General features: G+C 52.7%; 1 protein-coding gene across 1 annotated transcript in view; it reads right to left on the minus strand.

Moving 5' to 3' along the window:
• RALB (RAS like proto-oncogene B) overlaps window positions 1-15,911 on the minus strand; it is a 40,893-nt gene extending 24,982 nt beyond the window's left edge. The window contains exon 1 of the mRNA XM_062183960.1: window positions 15,803-15,911. The gene's annotated coding sequence lies outside the window, so the exon portion shown is untranslated. The remainder of the gene's footprint in view (window positions 1-15,802) is intronic.
• Between the last annotated feature and the right edge of the window lie 1,553 nt (window positions 15,912-17,464).

Genomic DNA, 17,464 nt, shown 5'->3' on the forward strand with positions numbered 1-17,464 from the left:
GCCTACATGCTATTAATATTGATAAGACAGATTGCAAGTGGGGTAATCTCCATTTTAGTTACAATTTTATATTACTGTGCATTGCAAGAGGAATTATATAAAATCAACAGAATACTAAAGTTTGACTTATAAAGTTACAGAATCGGGCATTGTATGAAGTGACCAGGAACTTTTCCTGACGAGGTCCCTGAGGCCAGGCGAGATGAGTTATCACCCATGTTCACGGTCAGGGCTTGGTCTGTGTGGCTGAAGTTCTTGCCACTTGAAGTGGGGCCCAGCAACCACGACCGTGAGCCACACCTTGAAGTAGTAGGAATTGCAGGCCGGCGCCGCGGCTCAATAGGCTAATCCTCTGCCTAGCGGCGCCGGTACACTGGGTTCTAGTCCCGGTCGGGGCGCCGGATTCTGTCCCGGTTGCCCCTCTTCCAGGCCAGCTCTCTGCTGTGGCCAGGGAGTGCAGTGGAGGATGGCCCAAGTGCTTGGGCCCTGCACCCCATGGGAGACCAGGAGAAGCACCTGGCTCCTGCCTTCAGATCAGGCGATGCGCCGGCCACAGCACACTCTCTCTGTCTCTGTCTCTTCCTCTCTAACTCTGACTTTCAAATAAATAAATAAATCTTAAAAAACAGATATTTTACTTGCATTTCTTTTCTACTGGAATAATTAGGTATGGCTCCATATATCTGTTGGCTAATCTGTGTTCACTTCTTTCTCTGTGAATTACTGCAGTTTTTTTATTTCCCACTTAAAAAATTAGGCTATTGTCATCACTTTGCAGGTGCATTTTACATATTAGGTATATTACTTTGTCTCTCTCTCTCTCTCTCTCACTGTCCACTCTGCCTGTCAAAAAAAATAAATAAATAAAAGGAACTGCAGACCCTCCAGCTGTCCCCCTGACCCAGGAACCAGAATCTGTAAGGCAACAAAGTCCCGGGCCAGGGCAGCGGGGGCGGGGCGTTCTGCAGAATAAAGTTAAAGCAGCACTGTGCCAAGGGCCAAGCAAATCCCCATTTTTATACCACTTCCTGTGTGCAATCCAAATTAAGAACACCTCGGTCTTAGTGAGGACCACGAAGGACTCTCTCAAACAGGAAGCACCCCAGCAAACAGAAGGGCTCCAGGGTTTGTAAATGCTGCATAATTTAAAAGTTAGAAATTTCTGTTAGTACAGCATTGAAAATCGACACGGAGTCTGTCTCTTAACATCTAAAACCAAATTATGAGAGTGTTATCGCAGGATGAGCCAACCCGGGGGGCTGCCTCTGTGAGTGTGCAACAGCACGCCCCTCCTTTGCTGGATCTCTATGGCTGTCATCCCGATGACACACCAAATCCTGTCGTGTGAACATCTGTCTTGCGCTCTCCCCGGGCATGTGTTACAGCTTGCTCATTTCTGAGTTTCCAGGAACTCCAACTCTGACCTACAGGGTGTTAGGAACCCAGGAATGCCCAGAGAATAAAGGGGTGAATGAAAGGTGACGTGAAGAGTTACAATAAAAATGAGGACACCTCTTCAGCGATTTTCTGTAACACATGATGCCACATTCCTCACCCACGACCCATTAAGGAAATGCTGCCTGGAGGTAAGCTATTAAAGTAGCAGTCTCCCTTCCAAGTGCTTTGTGTGGTTTTATAATAACTGCTAATAGCTACGAAAATTTAAAAGCACACGTGCCTACACACCCATGCTCAGGAGCCAATTGGAAGAAGTTGGTGGAAGACGGGCAATTAATAATCAATAAAGTTAACTGCAATGGCTTGGAACACGTCAAATTTGTTTATAATGATCTTTTTCAAAGCTCCTCATCGGTCCCCTTTGGAGAACCAGGAAAATAGCGCATTATATTGAGAACTGGTAAATAAAGGGGAAGAATCAAAGGTGCATCTTGCTTCCGCTATACAAACCATACTACTGAGGAACCAAGTTCCTCTTCCCAGAAATATTCTAACAAACCAAGGTGGAGAGAATTTGGACTCTGAGCCTTCTGCATCTTGTCTGAAATTAAGAAATCAGGGCCCTGAGCACCCAGGGCTGCCACCACCACAAGGTGTGTGAGGGGGGACAACCTGACATTATCAGCATCTCGGAAAAGACACGTGACCACCAATGACACAACCTTGCCCGAGAGCATCCACATCTAACCTGCTGCAGGAGCGACAGGGAACAGAATGAGACACGGACCATCAGCAACACGGAAACTGTAGGCAGTCCTGTGGAACAAACCACCCTGTGTCTTTCTTCAAGGAAAACAGAGAGATGGAGAAGGAGTCTGCACGTCACGAGACGTACCAGACCCACCAACCAACAGAATCAGACCTCCTGTGAACCAACACAATTTGAACGGATAACATAATGGGCAATGGAATCCTTGATGTAATTCCTTGGTAATATTGTGTTTCACTTGATAGGATTCTTGGGTAATGTTAAACAGTCATTTTTAAATGGAAACGCCTCATGACAATACAGTTAAATGACATGTGAGGTGTGCGCCACAGTGATCAGGGAGGCAGTGTGGAGCAAGGTTGAAGGCGAAATAAGGTCGGCCACAGATCGTTGTTGAGGCTGGTGATGGGGACAAGGGAACTTGAAAAAGGGCATGGAAAAAATGGCTTTACAAGGTGAGCTTATTTGGAGGCCTTTTTGAAATCCATGCATAGTTTCTTTCTTTCTTTTTTTTTTTTTTTTTTATTTGACAGGTAGAGTTACAGACAGTGAAAGAGAGAGACAGAGAGAAAGGTTTTCCCTCAGTTGGTTCACTCCCCAAATGGCCGCCATGGCCGGTGCTGCGCCGATCCGAAGCCAGGAGCCAGGCACCTCCTCCTGGTCTCCCATGCGGGTGCAGGGGCCCAAGCACCTGGGCCAAAATCCTCCACTGCCCTCCCGGGCCACAGCAGAGAGCTGGACTGGAAGAGGGGCAACCAGGACTAGAACCGGCACCCATATGGGATGCTGATGCCACAGGCGGAGGATTAACCAAGTGAGTCATGGCGCCAGCCCCACATAGTTTCTGCATAACACACATTTCTCATGAACTCTCTTTCAGATCCCTTGTGCTTTCGGATGTATTTTCAGCTTTCCACTATAAAGAAACAAGATGAACAAGCTCGGGCCACACAGGGGATGCGCTGGGGGAACACCAGTGTGTGTCACTGACACAAAGAAGAAATGGGACGCCACGCCATGGGGCAGCGGCTGGGACACCAGGGCCGCTGTGAGCGGGCTCTGAAGGCTGCCAAGACCCCCACGCGCTAGCTCTCTCTGTCCTGCTATACAGAACTAGAGCTGCCAATCTGTAAGATGTGGTGGCCTGCAGACATGCTGTGTCTGCTCACATAGTGCTTAAAAAACTGATGGAGTTAGGAACATTAAAAAAGGAGATTGCGGCCGGCGCCACGGCTCAACAGGCTAATCCTCCGCCTTGCAGCACCGGCACACCACCAAGTTCTAGTCCCGGTTGGGGCACCGGATTCTGTCCCGGTTGCTCCTCTTCCAGGCCAGCTCTCTGCTGTGGCCAGGGAGTGCAGTGGAGGATGGCTCAAGTGCTTGGGCCCTGCACCCCATGGGAGACCAGGATAAGCACCTGGCTCCTGCCATCGGATCAGCGCAGCACGCCAGCCGTGGCAGCCATTGGAGGGTGAACCAATGGCAAAGGAAGACCTTTCTCTCTGCCTCTCTCTCTCACTGTCCACTCTGCCTGTCAAAAATAAAAATTAAAAAAAAAAGGAGATTGCACATAAAGTCCAATTTTCTGGTGTCTTTTGAAAAGAAAAATCAGAAGTCTGATATTCCCAACTCGCAGCCAGCGGCGCTCGCGGAGGAACTCCTGAAGGCGCGCTCACTGCCCGCAAGGCTGTGGTCGGCCAGCCCTTCTCCTTCCACCTGCTTTGCTCATGCTCAGAACCTGGCCGGCTCCCTGTCCCACAATGCTCCCAGCCCTCTCACTCTCATACCCAGACCCCAGTTTGGGTCAAGTGCCCTGCTCACTCAACCTCTCTTCTCTTGCGTAGCTACTGTGTTATCAGCACCAGACAGGAGTGTTGTGGTATGTGTGTATGTGTATGATTCAGTTTCCATGTCTATGAAAATAAGGAAGCTGGGGCTAGCGCCGTGGTATAGTGGGTAAAGCCACCACCTGCAGTGCCAGCATCCCATATGAGCACCGGTTCGAGTCTCAGCTGCTCCACTTTCGATCCAGCTTTCTGCTATGGCCCGGGAAAGCAGCAGAAGATGACCCAAGTCCTTGGGCCCTTGCACTCGCGTGGGAGACCCGGAAGAAGCTCCTGGCTCCTGGCTTCAGGTGGGCACAGTTCTGGCAGTGGTGGCCATCTGGGGAGTGAACCAACAGATGGAAGACTCACTTTCTCTCTCTCTCTCTCTCTTTCTCTCTCTCTCTCTCTCTGCCTCTCCTTTCTCTGTGTAACTGTGACTTTCAAGTAAATTAAATAAATTAAAAAAAAAAAAAAAAGGAAGCTAAGTTAAATGATCTATGTGTCCTTTCAGGTAGAGGCTAATTTTCTTCCCCTGAATTTAGATCTGCAAAGCAAAACAACTCAAGTGAGTGTGCTTCTGTATCTATGGAAATTTGTTTTAGGATTTCTGCTCCCTAATCTGCCTCCCTCACAAAAAAAAAAAATAAATAAAATAAAAAAAAAAATCCAGCACTAAATTAGCTACATAAGACTCAGGAGGTGGTGACTTCCCTTATCAGAAGCTCCTGGCTTCCATGTGCACCTCTCCGCACAAGCTCTGCCCCTGGAGAGGGAGCCCCTGTAATTTCCCCGGCAGCCATCATAATACTGCACCCCTCAAGCTGTCCCCAGCAGCCCACTGGCCCAGGCTCAGCAGGCCGCCTGCCAGTCAATTTGCCTCCTGCTGCTGTGGAGACAACAGGTCATTTGCTCCAAGCTAACCTCTGACCCTCCCGCCACACGGCTGCCCATCATCTGCGTGCCTAGAGAAGCTCAACACTTGGCGGATAAAAACCCCCGGAGCCGGCGTTCTCCATCGGGTCCGCGAGGCAAGTGGCAGCTCTGAGACACCCACTCACCCTCCTGGTTGACTTTCCTGGGCTATGTAGCAACTAAGAAAGGGCCAGGAGTTATTTGCAAGCTTGGATTTTCTGCAGAGTGGCTCTTTCTGACATTCGGTCCTCTCGCACCATAAGCCCCACCCCAGCCCAGGGCCTCTGAGGTTGCCAGCCTCACAACTGAGACACATCCACTCGGGGCCGGCGCTGTGGTGCAGTGGGCAAAGCCTGCAGTCCTGGATCCCGTACCGGCACCGGTTCTAGTCCCAGCTGCTCCACTTCGATCCAACTCTCTGCTATGACCTGGGAAGGCAGTGGAAGATGGCCCAAGTCCTTGGGCCCCTGCACCCACATGGGAGACCCAGAAAAAGCTCCTGGCCCCTGGCTTTGGATAGGCCCAGCTCTGGCCATTGCAGCCTTCTGGGGAGTGAACCAGTGGATGGACCTCTCTCTCTCCCTCTCTGTAACTCCGCCTTTCAAATAAAGAAGTAAATCTTAAAAAAAAAAAAAAAAAAAAGGACAGACATCCACCCTCAAGTTCCTCCAACCGCAAAGGCAGCCGCAGCCTGGGCCACATCCGAGCCACTTCATCTCTCAACAGGTGGAGGTCAAATTTGGAACTGGCACCCGTGTCCCTGTTTTCTGAGTTACTTATCCCAACACTTAAACAGATGTGGCTACTACTTCTACTTTACAGCCTCACTAGCACACTGCATGCGTTCAACAGAACCTGTACTGCTTGCCCAAGGTCGCCTAACTAGTGGAGGCAGAGCTGGGATTCGAACCCGCAGCAGCTGCTTTGGAGCCTGTGCTGAGCCACTCACTGCCTCGGGCGTGGACTGGGGCGCAGTGGGGCAGACAGCAGATGAGGTGTGAGGGAGCAGGCATCTGAGCTGGTGGTTAAGGCACCCGGGACCCACCATGGAGAACCTGGGTCCAATTCCCAGCTCCAGCTTCCAGCTTCCTGCAGCCCCCGGGAGGCAGTGCCGATGTTCCGGGGACTAGGGGAGACCTGGATTGTGCTCCCAGCTCCTGGCTTTGGCACAGTCCAAACCTGGCCAGTGTGGGCATTTGGGGGAGGACCAGCTCTTTCCGTCTGTCTCTCTCCCTCTCAGATTTTATTATTTTTTTTTTATTATTTTTTTTTAAATTTTTTTTTTAATTTTTGACAGGCAGAGTGGACAGTAGAGGGAGACAGAGAGAAAGGTCTTCCTTTTTGCCGTTGGTTCACCCTCCAATGGCCGCTGCGGTAGGCGCGCTGCGGCCGGCGCACTGAGCCGTTCCGATGGCAGGAGCCAGGTGCTTATCCTGGTCTCCCATGGGGTGCAGGGCCCAAGAACTTGGGCCATCCTCCACTGCACTCCCTGGCCACAGCAGAGAGCTGGCCTGGAAGAGGGGCAACCGGGACAGGATCGGTGCCCCGACCGGGACTAGAACCCGGTGTGCCGGCGCCGCAAGGCGGAGGATTAGCCTGTTAAGCCACGGCGCCGGCCCCCTCTCAGATTTTATAAACAGTGTGAACTACTGAAACTTGTTTCAAGGATATAGACCTATGAATCTGAAAGCTCATTAAAGAGACAGAAAAACACTTAGGCAACATAGAACACACGTTCTAAACGAAGACCTTGGAGGACCAGAACAGAAGTAGTGACAGTGTTTATACCCAAAAGAATAGAAAGCAGGGACTCGAGCAGCTATTTGTGCACCCATATTCATATCAGCATTGTCAGCGGGCAAAAGATGGGGGAAAACTCAAATAGCCATTAACATAAATAAAAGGTGGTACATACACGCAATGGAATATTACTCAAGCCTGAAAAAGGAAACTGCCACTTGCTCCTATGTGGATGAATCCTGAAGACACCCCACTAAGTGACACAAAAAGCCAATAGCTGTGTGGTTCTGCTGGCACGGGTACAGGGAACACTCACATTGAGAGAGAGAAGGAAGAATAGAGGTTCCCAGGGCCGGGGGAGTTGTTTTGTAATGGATACAAAATGTTCACAAGGACCTACAAGAGAGTCAACATTGTGAATACATCGAAGGCCCCCCAGAAGGGTCCAGTTAAAGCAGGTCAAGTTAACATTCTTACTCCACCACAATTTTTACAAGTAGTTACATGGACCGGAAGTGCACCATCAGGAAGCTAACAGCTTTGTTTGGTGAAGCTATTTGACAGCTTCCTGGCGCAGGTCGGCTCTATAAAAACACAGGACAGCTCCATCCGCAGGGCTGCGGGCAAGAGGGAATGAGGAAGCCCCCTCCCACGCTGAGTGGGCACTTACCTTTCTGGACATCACTCTAACATTCTAGAAAGTCTTGAGAGGAAAACTGGCCGGGGAGCCAAACCTTCCCTACAGCAGGACGGGCCCTGAAGAAGCAAGAGCTGAGGCAAGCGAGATTCCCTCGCTCACAGCGTGCACTGGCATGGGGGAGGCCTGGCTTCGCATCCCCACCCAGTCACTACAGGACAAGACGAGTCAGGCCACCCTCCCTCGGGGCTTCGGCCACCAACGGAAGCTCAGGGCCAGTATCCACCTTGCCTGTCTCACGGGGCAACTGGCCAGATGGGGAAACAGGCGCCAAAGGGCATTTCAACACGGAGCCAGCACAGCACCGTTCCTCTCCATCACCCCAAATCACGGTGTCGCTGGACCCCAGAAGCTCCAGGGTCACGAGGCAGGCCCACCTTGGCCTAAATCTGCCCACCGCCCCTGAGCTTGCTCTAGGCAGAAGGTGTTTCCCCTCCTGTGTCTGTGCCTCCGGCCAAGAGGAACAAGATAACAGTCCTTCCTCCCTCATCGGGCACTGGGTGCCTCCCGTCCCCTCCCTCCCTCCAACACAAGTCCCATTATCTCCGAGGCTTGGGTTTCCCTGCCCCTCACCTTCCTGCTGTCACCCCCACCAACCTCATTTACTGAGGACACCTGACTCTGGTTCCAGACCCTCCTGGGTGACTTCCACATGCATGACCCAGCCTCAAGTCCTCTATCCCACTGCACCGGCACACCCCGAACCAGCCTCTGCCTCCACCCTTCTAGCTCAATTGCTCAAACCCCTCCCCTGCACCGCCCCTCAACCTCCGACTCCCTGTGCATCAGGCCCCTGCAGGCCCCACTGCCCTCCCTCACCTGCTGAGATCCTAACTCAGGAAAGCCTTTCTGTAGGTACGTCACCTCCCCTGCCCCTTTCTCCTTCCTCACACACACCCCTGGCAAGAGAATGGTGCTGCGGCTGCTGGAAAGAAGTTGTGTTGGGACCAGCGCTGTGGCGCAGTGGGCTAAGCCTCCACCTGCAGGGCCGGCATCCCATGTGGGCACCAGTTTGTGTCCCGGCTGCTCCTCTTCCAATCCAGCTCTCAGCTATGGCCTGGGAAAGCAGTAGAGGATGGCCCAAGTCCTTGGGCCCCTGCACCTGCGTGGGAGACCCAGAAGAAGCTCCTGGCTCCTGATCGGCAGCTCCAGCTGTTGCAGCCATTTGGGGAGTGAATCAGCAGATGGAAGACCTGTCACTGTCTCTCCCTCTCTGTAACTCTGTCTTTCAAATAAATAAGTAAGATCTTTAAAAATAAGTTATCCCGGCCGATGCAGTGGCTTAACAGGCTAATTCTCCGCCTTGTGGCGCCGGCACACCGGGTTCTAGTCCCGGTCGGGGTGCCGGATTCTGTCCCGGTGGCCCCTCTTCCAGGCCAGCTCTCTGCTATGGCCCGGGAAGGCAGTGGAGGATGGCCCAAGTCCTTGAGCCCTGCACCCGCATGGGAGACCAGGAGAAGCACCTGGCTCCTGGCTTCGGATCGGCACGATGCGCCGGCCGCAGCGGCCATTGGAGGGTGAACCAACGGCAAAAAAAAAGGAAGACCTTTCTCTCTGTCTCTCTCTCTCTCACTATCCACTCTGCCTGTCAAAAAAATAAAAAAAAATAAGTCATCCGGTGCTACAGAATGCTCTTTAGGTGCATTTATGACCACAAACCAGGACTAGAAATCTCACCTTGATGCCCTCCCCATGCTCACTCCTTTCTTATTTTATTTATTTCTACTTATTTGAGAGACAGAGAGAGGGAGCTCCCACCTGCTGGTTCACTCCCCAAATGCCTGCCAACAGTTGGAGCTGGGCCAGGCCAAAGCCAGGAGCCCAGAACTCCATCCAAGTCTCCCATATGGGTGGTAGGGACCCAAGTACTTGAGCCATCACCTGCTGCCTCCCAGGGTGCTCATGGTAGGAAGCTGGAATTAGAAGCGCAGCTGAACCTCAAGCCTAGGCATCCCGAGCACTGACGTAACAGCTAAGCCAAACATGGCCCGGTTAGCATCACTCTTGACTCTTAACTCATTATCCCCCCAAGAACACAGAAGCCATCAAGCTCAAACTCCCCCAGGGCCCTCCACCAAACCACAAGCCTACTAGCATCCACGCCATCTTCCTGTCTGACCACACGGACAGCACCCCCGTTCCACACCCACTCCAGACCCCACGCCTCCCAGCCCCATGTCCAAGAGCTCCATTCCTGCCGCTCTCCTTTCCCCGCAGCACTAATCAGTCTCCAGCCCAATCTCCCACACAGGCGGCAGGGGCCCAAGCACTTGAGCCTTCAGCCACTGCCTCTGAGGGTGCATTAGCAGGAAGCTGGATCAGAAGCAGAGCAGCCAGGACTTGAACCAGCACTCTGGTATCAGATGTGGGTGTGCCAAGCAACGACTCAACCAACTGGCTCCACACCGCCCACCTCTATAATTTGAGACTTTAAAAAGGTTTGACACGGGCCAGTGTTGTGGCAAAGCAGGTTAAGCCGTTGCCTGTGACAGTGGACCCCATATCGGAGCGCAGGTTGAAGTTCCGGCAGCTCCCCGTTAACGTTCCTGGGAAAGCAGCAGAAGATGACCCAAGTGCTTGGGCCCCTGCACCCATGTGGGAGACCCGGAAGAAGCTCCTGGCTCCTGGCTTTGGCCTGGCCCAGCCCCGGCCATTGCCACCATTTGAGGAGTGACCCAGAAGAGGGAAGATGTCTCTCTCTCTCTGTCTCTGTCTCTGTCACTCTGCCTTTCAAATAAACAAAAATGAATTTTTTAAGGCTCAATATGTAAGCATTACGAGAGGCATCTCACTGGCTAAAATTCATTCCTAACAACCAATGACTGGCCACGAATCCTTCCCGGTGGCAAGAAGGAGGGGGACTATGGGAGAAGGAGGAGGAAAGAAAAGAAAGAGACTATACTAGCTCCTAAATTAGGGCAGAGCATGGGAAAAGGGCCAAGCACGGGAAGCAGAGGAAATGCAAATTGTGCAGACTTTTCTCTCTGCCTGATGGGGACTCTAACAACCTTCAACTGGCCTGGGATGAACAAAAGCGCTTCTCAGGAGGTTCTCTGAAGTTGCAATTTAGCATGATTAATGGAATCTTTTGCTTCAGAGGGTGTTTGTTACATAAAAATATCAGAACCAAAGAACTTTGGGAGACAAAAGGAAGCTGGGAGGTACTTGGCCAAGCTCCATTCCTGGGCCCTCCTTTCCACCTGGAGACACGTCAGGGCATCCACACAGGGGCCTCTGGAGACTGCAAGAACAGCACCCTTCTACCCGGGGGGAATTAAAATGCATGAGAATTCTAAGAGCTGAACAACTCATGGGCAAATAAACGCTGCCCAGATTTTAAAATAATGAGGAGGGGGGAGGGAGTTAGGTTCTCTAAAATTGTTTCAGCTACTCTGCCAATGAGTTTCATTTTTTGAGAATACACAGATCATTAGTGATTAATTTTAAGCTGTTCATCAAGGAGACCGTTTTGGCAATAATTTTTTACCAATTTGTTTTAGGATTAAAAAAAAAAAAAACCTCAGCTGTTCCATTTGGTTTAAGGACCAGCAAGATTTAAATTTCTAATTTCCAAAGCTACTGCATATTTGGCTAATTAATTCTAGCATCTGATAATGAAGAACCAGAAGAAAGAACATAAAGTTTCACGCATAATATTCAGTTTCTGGACTAGTAAAAGCTCCAGCTGCGTTTTAATCCTCTACAACACTACATACTCGTACTTCAGAAAGCATCTGAAACAGATTTTTGTTAATAAAGTCTGATCTGCACGTTTTTAAGAATCATCATAGCTTGCCTCCAAGGACACCATCAGCCGCCAACCTCTCCCTGTGTAGTCCCTTCCTGCAAGTTTGGCCTGTGTTCTCACAGCAGCCATGTCACTTCCAAGACGAGACAGCCAGACTGCAGCTTGATCACTGTCACAGTCGGCCTCTCTCAGGTGAAGACCCCTAAGGAGAGGCCCAGCGGTGTGCACCTGAAGCCTCCAGCCAACAGCCACGCAAGTGGGCCGCCCGGAGCGTAAGGAGACCCTCTAGCCCCAGCCCCAGCCCCAGCCCAGCCGGCAGCTGACTGCGCCTCCGGGAACGACCCTGAGCTAAATGCACCCAGCCAAGCCACTCTCTGAGTCCTCAACTTTGGAAACCGGGGCCGGTGCTATTGTGTAGCAGGTAAAGCCTCCGCCTGCGGTGCCAGCATCACATATGGGTGCCGGTTCGAGTCCCGGCTGCTCCACTTCCAATCCAGCTCTCTGCTATGGCCTGGGAAAGCAGTAGAAGATGGCCCAAGTGCTTGGTCCCCTGCACCCATGTGGGAGACTGGGAAGAAGTTCCTGGCTCCTGGCTTTGGAAGACCTCTCTCCCTCTCTCTCTCTCTCTCTCTCTCTCTCTCTCTCTCTGCCTCTCCTCTCTCTGTGTAATTCTGACTTTCAAATAAATAAATCTTCAAAAAAAAAAAAAACTTTAGAAACCGTGAGACAATAAACATTTTTGGTTTAAACTGTGAAATTTGAACAAACTGATCACATGGCAACAAAAATTTCATCCCCAAGGCAAACTTCAGAGCTGGCCAGCTACACACAAGCGTACTAAATGTCCTTCAATGCATGCCATGTACTACATACAATTACCTGGCTGGGAGTATATCAATTTGCATCAGGCCTAACTTGACATTGACTGTCAATTCCCAATCTAGTGTGTCTAAAATACGCTACATATAAATGGTCCACAAAGTACTGGCCAACACAGTGACACACTTACATTAATAATTCTCAACTAACAACCTTTTTCTGCATTTTAGATTTCAACTTTAAAAAGAAAAGAAAAGAAAAGGAGTCCCAAAGGAACAACTGGGAAAAATGTGACCATAAACCCGAAATTGAGACCTGGCTGGCTGGTTACAGTTGCCACAGTAACCACACACACCTCCCCTTCTCAACACTCAGCTTTCACACTCTCTCTTTCCTTCTACTCTCTTGTCTGCCAAAAGCTCCGAGCCTCTCGCCTAAGGGCCCCTCCACTTTTGGAGGACACATATGCGCCCGCGTTCACATGCCTACGTACCAGAGGAACTGAGCAGTTCAATCAGCCAGCTCATTGGCTAATTACCAAGGTCAGATACGCGTCCAGCACTGCTCAGACCAGTGGGTTTGTGCCGAGGCGACAGCTGATGCTCACTGTTGGTTTCCTCTCCTCAAAACATTCTTTTTTTTTTTTTTTTTTTTTTTGAGTGGACAGTGAGAGAGAGAGACAGAGAGAAAGGTCTTCCTTTTGCCGTTGGTTCACCCTCCAATGGCCGCCACGGCTGGCGCGCTGCGGCCAGCGCACCACGCTGATCCGATGGCAGGAGCCAGGTGCTTCTCCTGGTCTCCCATGCGGGTGCAGGGCCCAAGCACTTGGGCCATCCTCCACTGCACTCCCTGGCCACAGCAGAGAGCTGGCCTGGAAGAGGGGCAACCGGGACAGAATCCAGCGCCCCAACCGGGACTAGAACCCGGTATGCCGGCACCACAAGGCAGAGGATTAGCCTAGCAAGCCGCGGCGCCGGCCCTCACCACATTCTAACCTGCGATTAGGGAAGAGGTTCCTTTTCTCTGGTACTCTGCTGTCTTTGACCTCACCATTCAAACTTCTCAACCACACACATAGTTGAAAAATCCAAGTGTCTTGCACAGCTAAGGCACGGGCTGCTTAGAGGGACTTGGCCAATGAAAAGCAGGACTCCTGTACATCTTCTCGAAACAAGTTACACTGCAAACTTCTCCAAGGGTTCCCTAATAGCTCCCAGCCCTATAGTTCTAGGCTGGCATGGTCTCTCCAGACTTAAAGTGCAGAAAATGGTTCCAGCTTCCATAAATTAGGTAAGAACCTAGTAACTGGGCAGCAGGTGTTTAAGCCAAGTGGTGAAGACCTTCATCCCACATCAGACAGCCTGTGCTCTGAGCCTAGCTCCGGCTCCTGACTCCAGCTTCCCACCAAAGCAGTCTCTAAGAGGCAGCAGCGTGCTAAAGGAATTGGGTTTCTGCCACTCATGTGGGAGACCTGGATTGAGTTCCTGGCTCCTGGCTGTGTCCCTGACACAGCTCCAGCCGCTGCAGGCATTTGAGGAGCGAACAAGCAAATAGGTACTCTCTTGTCTCTCCTCCTCTCTCATAAACGAAAATTTCCAAATTAGTAGCTGAATGCAGAGACAGAGTGGGGCTGCGGGATGTGGGGCAGGCATTTGGCCCAGTGGTTAAGACGTCAGTACTGGAGTCCCTGCAGTGGAGCCCTGGCTCCACCCTGCATTCCGGCTTCCTGCTAGTGTGCACTCTGGGAAGCAGCAGGTGAGGGTTCAAGCGGTTGGGTCTCTGCACCACATGGGAGACCTGGACTGACTTCCTGGATCCTGGCTTCAACCTGGCCCAGCCCTGACTGTTGTAGGCATTTAGGGAGTGAACTAGTAGATGGAAGATGGGTCTGTCTCTTGGTGCCTTTCAAATAAATTAATGAACTTTTAAAAAAGATTTTATTTATTTGAGAGGTTGAGTTACAGAAAGAGTCACTGGTTCAACTCCCCAAACAGCTGCAAAAGCCAGAGCTAGGCTGATCGGAAGCCAGGAGCTTCTGCCAGGTCTCCCATGTGGGTGCAGGGGCCCAAGAACTTGAGCCAAGATCTTCTCTTGCTTTCCCAGGCCATAGCAGAGAGCTGCATCAGAAGAGGAGCAGCCGGGACTTGAACCGGTGCCCACATGAGATGCGGGTACCACAAGTGGAGGCTTAACCTATTACACCACAGTGCCAGCCCCTTAATAAAAACTTGTTAAAAGAGGATTTGTACAAGTTGGATTTATATGAAAAGTTTGCTTGTTTTTTCATGAAGTCTCAAGTTATCTTCAGCCAAGGAGAGAATGTTGAAGAATTTCAAGACCAGCATTTAGAACTTTTCCACTTCTCCCATCTTCTACCAAGAACTTTCCAGGTTGGGATCTTAAGGCTCCAATTCTTATTTTCCCATCTTTATGTGTTCCATATTCTCCAAAGATATCTAACGTCGGACATTCATGCTTTTTCCCACACAAAATCCTGGGAAAGTGTCGCGTGGGGGGGGGAGCAGGGAAATCTCTCTGAGATTTCAGATAAGAGTACCGGCTGTTTGTAACCGGAAATCACGTGATCAGCAAAGGAAGGAAAGACACAGAGATGACCAGAAGAAAGCCGACCAGCTGACACAACTGAAATCAGGCACAGGGGTGCACAGCCCTGGCCTCTCCCCCCACTCCCTGCCACCGAGAACACTTTGCACATTCCTGATGTCACTTAATCCTAAAAATTAGGATAACCATGTTCACCTTTTTATACTTGACTCTGGAGTTCAAGGGCAAAAAAGCATGCTCAAGATCCCATGGAAAGTTTCGGAACCAGTATCAAACCCAGCTCTCAAACGCAACCCTCCTGCCGTTGCCAATACCCAATGCCACCTTTCATTATTACTCCACTTCAATATTCTGACTGCTCTAGGCTTCTGGGACATCGCCAGCTTTGACGGCCAAAAGTATCCCTGCTCTCCTTGGAACCTCAGCAGTTACACATCTGAAAGGCGGGCTACGCCCTCTGGTAATCAGTGCCCCCACGGCCCAGCCCCAACGCCTCAGGAGCAGAGATGAGGTTAGGGAAACAGGGCAGCGCATCAAGTGTGGAAGTCAAGTCGCAGGCAACCCCGACGAACAATCAGGCGAGTCTGCCACTGACAACATCAGCTCCCCTGGTGCTCCAGCTGCTCCCCAGAAGTCTCACCCGGCAACAAGATCAAAGTCCCAACACTGCTAGTATCCACCTGCAAGAGCGCAGGGAGGTCGCAGCGGCGCCTGCCACCGGCAATTCTGAGCCAACCTCGCAGACCCGCTAGAGGGCAGGAACGCAGGTGTGGACGCCCGGCCTGAGCAAGCAAAGTCCAGGGCGCTGCCCGTCGGAAGCCACCTTCCGCGCGAGCCCCTACCGGCAAGGAGCCGCGGGGGAAGGGCGCGGCAAACAACCCTGCGCTGGTTTGCGAGACTGGACCCAAAGCACGCACGCCAGGAAACTTCTGGGGCGCGGCCCCAGCTCCTCGCAAGTCTGAGTTCCCACGGCGACAAGGAGTTCTCCGCAGGAACTCTTACCCTGCGCGAGCGGCCACCGAGGGCCTGAGGAAGTGGCCCATCCTCGGGCGGGAGGCCCGAGACGCCAGGAAGTGGAAGCCGAGGCCATTTGTGGGAAAACAGAAGGGGCTGGGGCACCGCCCCCACTTTCTCAGCGCCAGGCCGGACTGGGAGGTCCGAGGCTTTCCCCAGGGGACCTCCCGGGGGCCCAGCGCGCCGCCGCCCGGGAGGCGGCCCCCGCCGGCCTCAGGGTACGCTGTGCCCAGCGCGGACACCGCAGGCCGCCGAGCACCGGGGGGTGCGCCCGCTCCGCCCCGAGGGACCCAGCCCGAGAGCGACTCCCTTACCTGGGACCCGTCCCGCTCCGCCTCGGCCGTCCACACCCAGCCCCAGGCTCTTAAGTGCGCCCCGCCCCCTCCCGGGGCCGGACCCCAGCCGTCCCCAGCCGATTTGTCATTGAGCAGCCCGGGCTTGCGTCCCCACCCCACCCCCGAGCGCGCGCCCGGCGTCGTCCAGGCAACCCCGCCTCTCGAGAGCGCGCCCTCCTTTCCGGCCTCGCCCCGCCCCCGGAGGCCACGCCCATCGCGGCCCTACCAGTCAATCTGATGAGTAGCTTTCAGTCCGCGGCGGGGGCTTGGAAGAATGCTTAGCCAATGAGAAGCAGCCTCCGGCAGAAGGGGCGGTCCCGGAACGCCTGCCCCGCCCACCTCCAGTTCCGTCTTTCCCGGGCCGGACGGGCTGCACGTGACCGCTGCTGCTGCAGTGGAAGCGCTGCGAGCCGGTCTGGGGACGCTGGGCGTGGGCGGGCGGAGTGGAGCTCGGGCTGTGGGAGTCAGGCCAGGGTGAGTGCAAGGAAAAGCAAAAGTAAGGACAGGGCCAGCCAAGGAAGTCAATGAGGCGATGAAATATGTGCGCGGGCCGGAGCAGAGACATCCCTGCGGCAGTATGCAATTACTTTCCGGACGCGGGGACCCAGGACCCTGTTCGCGCCGGAGCCTCGAGCCGCGAGCCGGCTACGGCCACAGGCTTTCTCCCACTCATTGCACCCGCCAGGCAGAGCCCCGCAGCTGGTAATTTTCTGTGCAAACAGAGCTTCGCCTCCTGTGGCCCTGTGGCCTCTCCTACCTCACCGCCCTACTCCGAATCTTAGCCATTTCCGCCCCACAGGCCTGCGTCCGCACCGACCCCTACATAAACCTCAGGGCCCTCATACTGGGTCGAAATTCATGGTTAAAACGCCAGTCTCTCTCCTCTGTCCTGTTCACTGTGATACCCACAGAGGCTAGCAACAGGGAGATTAATTCTTGCCTTCGGGGTGAGAGGATACAAGTGTGTAATGTTGGCGACTTTGTGGCTTGATTAGATTTGCTGTGTATCAGCCACTAACCCATCCAGCCCCTCGCTCAACGTTTGCCTCAGATGTACTTAGTCTTAACCTGCAGCCAGGGACTCCTGGTGTCGTCCGCTGTCTGAAGTATTGTCGTCACCCTTCTTACCCTTTAAGGACTGTCACTGAGCGCGGCTGATGCGGTAGGAACTCCGGAAGGGGCTGTGAGGGAGTCTGATGCGACTCAAAGAGGAAGCTCTCTGCTGTGCACAGCCCAGAGGGGAATCGGGCCCAAGCCTCTTCCTGCGCAACAATGGTGAAGTTCAGTTTGCAGTCAAGAGGCACAGGCCCAGAGGAGGGCTCTACCATACACCCAGCAGCGAATTAGGAGGTTGCTTAACCTCTGTGGGCCTCAGTTTCCCCACTGTCCACTAGGAACAGCACCTCCACCCTGTAGGTGTAAGAGATTCCAGGTAAAGCCCTCGGTTCAGGGCCAGCAACCCGGCGAGCTGCCATCCTGATTGTCACTGGGGGCCATAGGGCCAGCCAAGCATGATACAACCAACCTGGCACAGCCTGTCCTCCAGAGGCCCATCTGTATCTAAGTGGGATACCTATGTGCAGCCTGCTGGACAGGACTCTTATCAGATCTGAGTGTAGACAGGACAGTGCCTGCAGCAGT

The sequence above is a fragment of the Lepus europaeus genome, chromosome 1 (genome assembly GCF_033115175.1).
Source record: "Lepus europaeus isolate LE1 chromosome 1, mLepTim1.pri, whole genome shotgun sequence".
NCBI classification, from domain to species: Eukaryota; Metazoa; Chordata; class Mammalia; order Lagomorpha; family Leporidae; genus Lepus; species Lepus europaeus.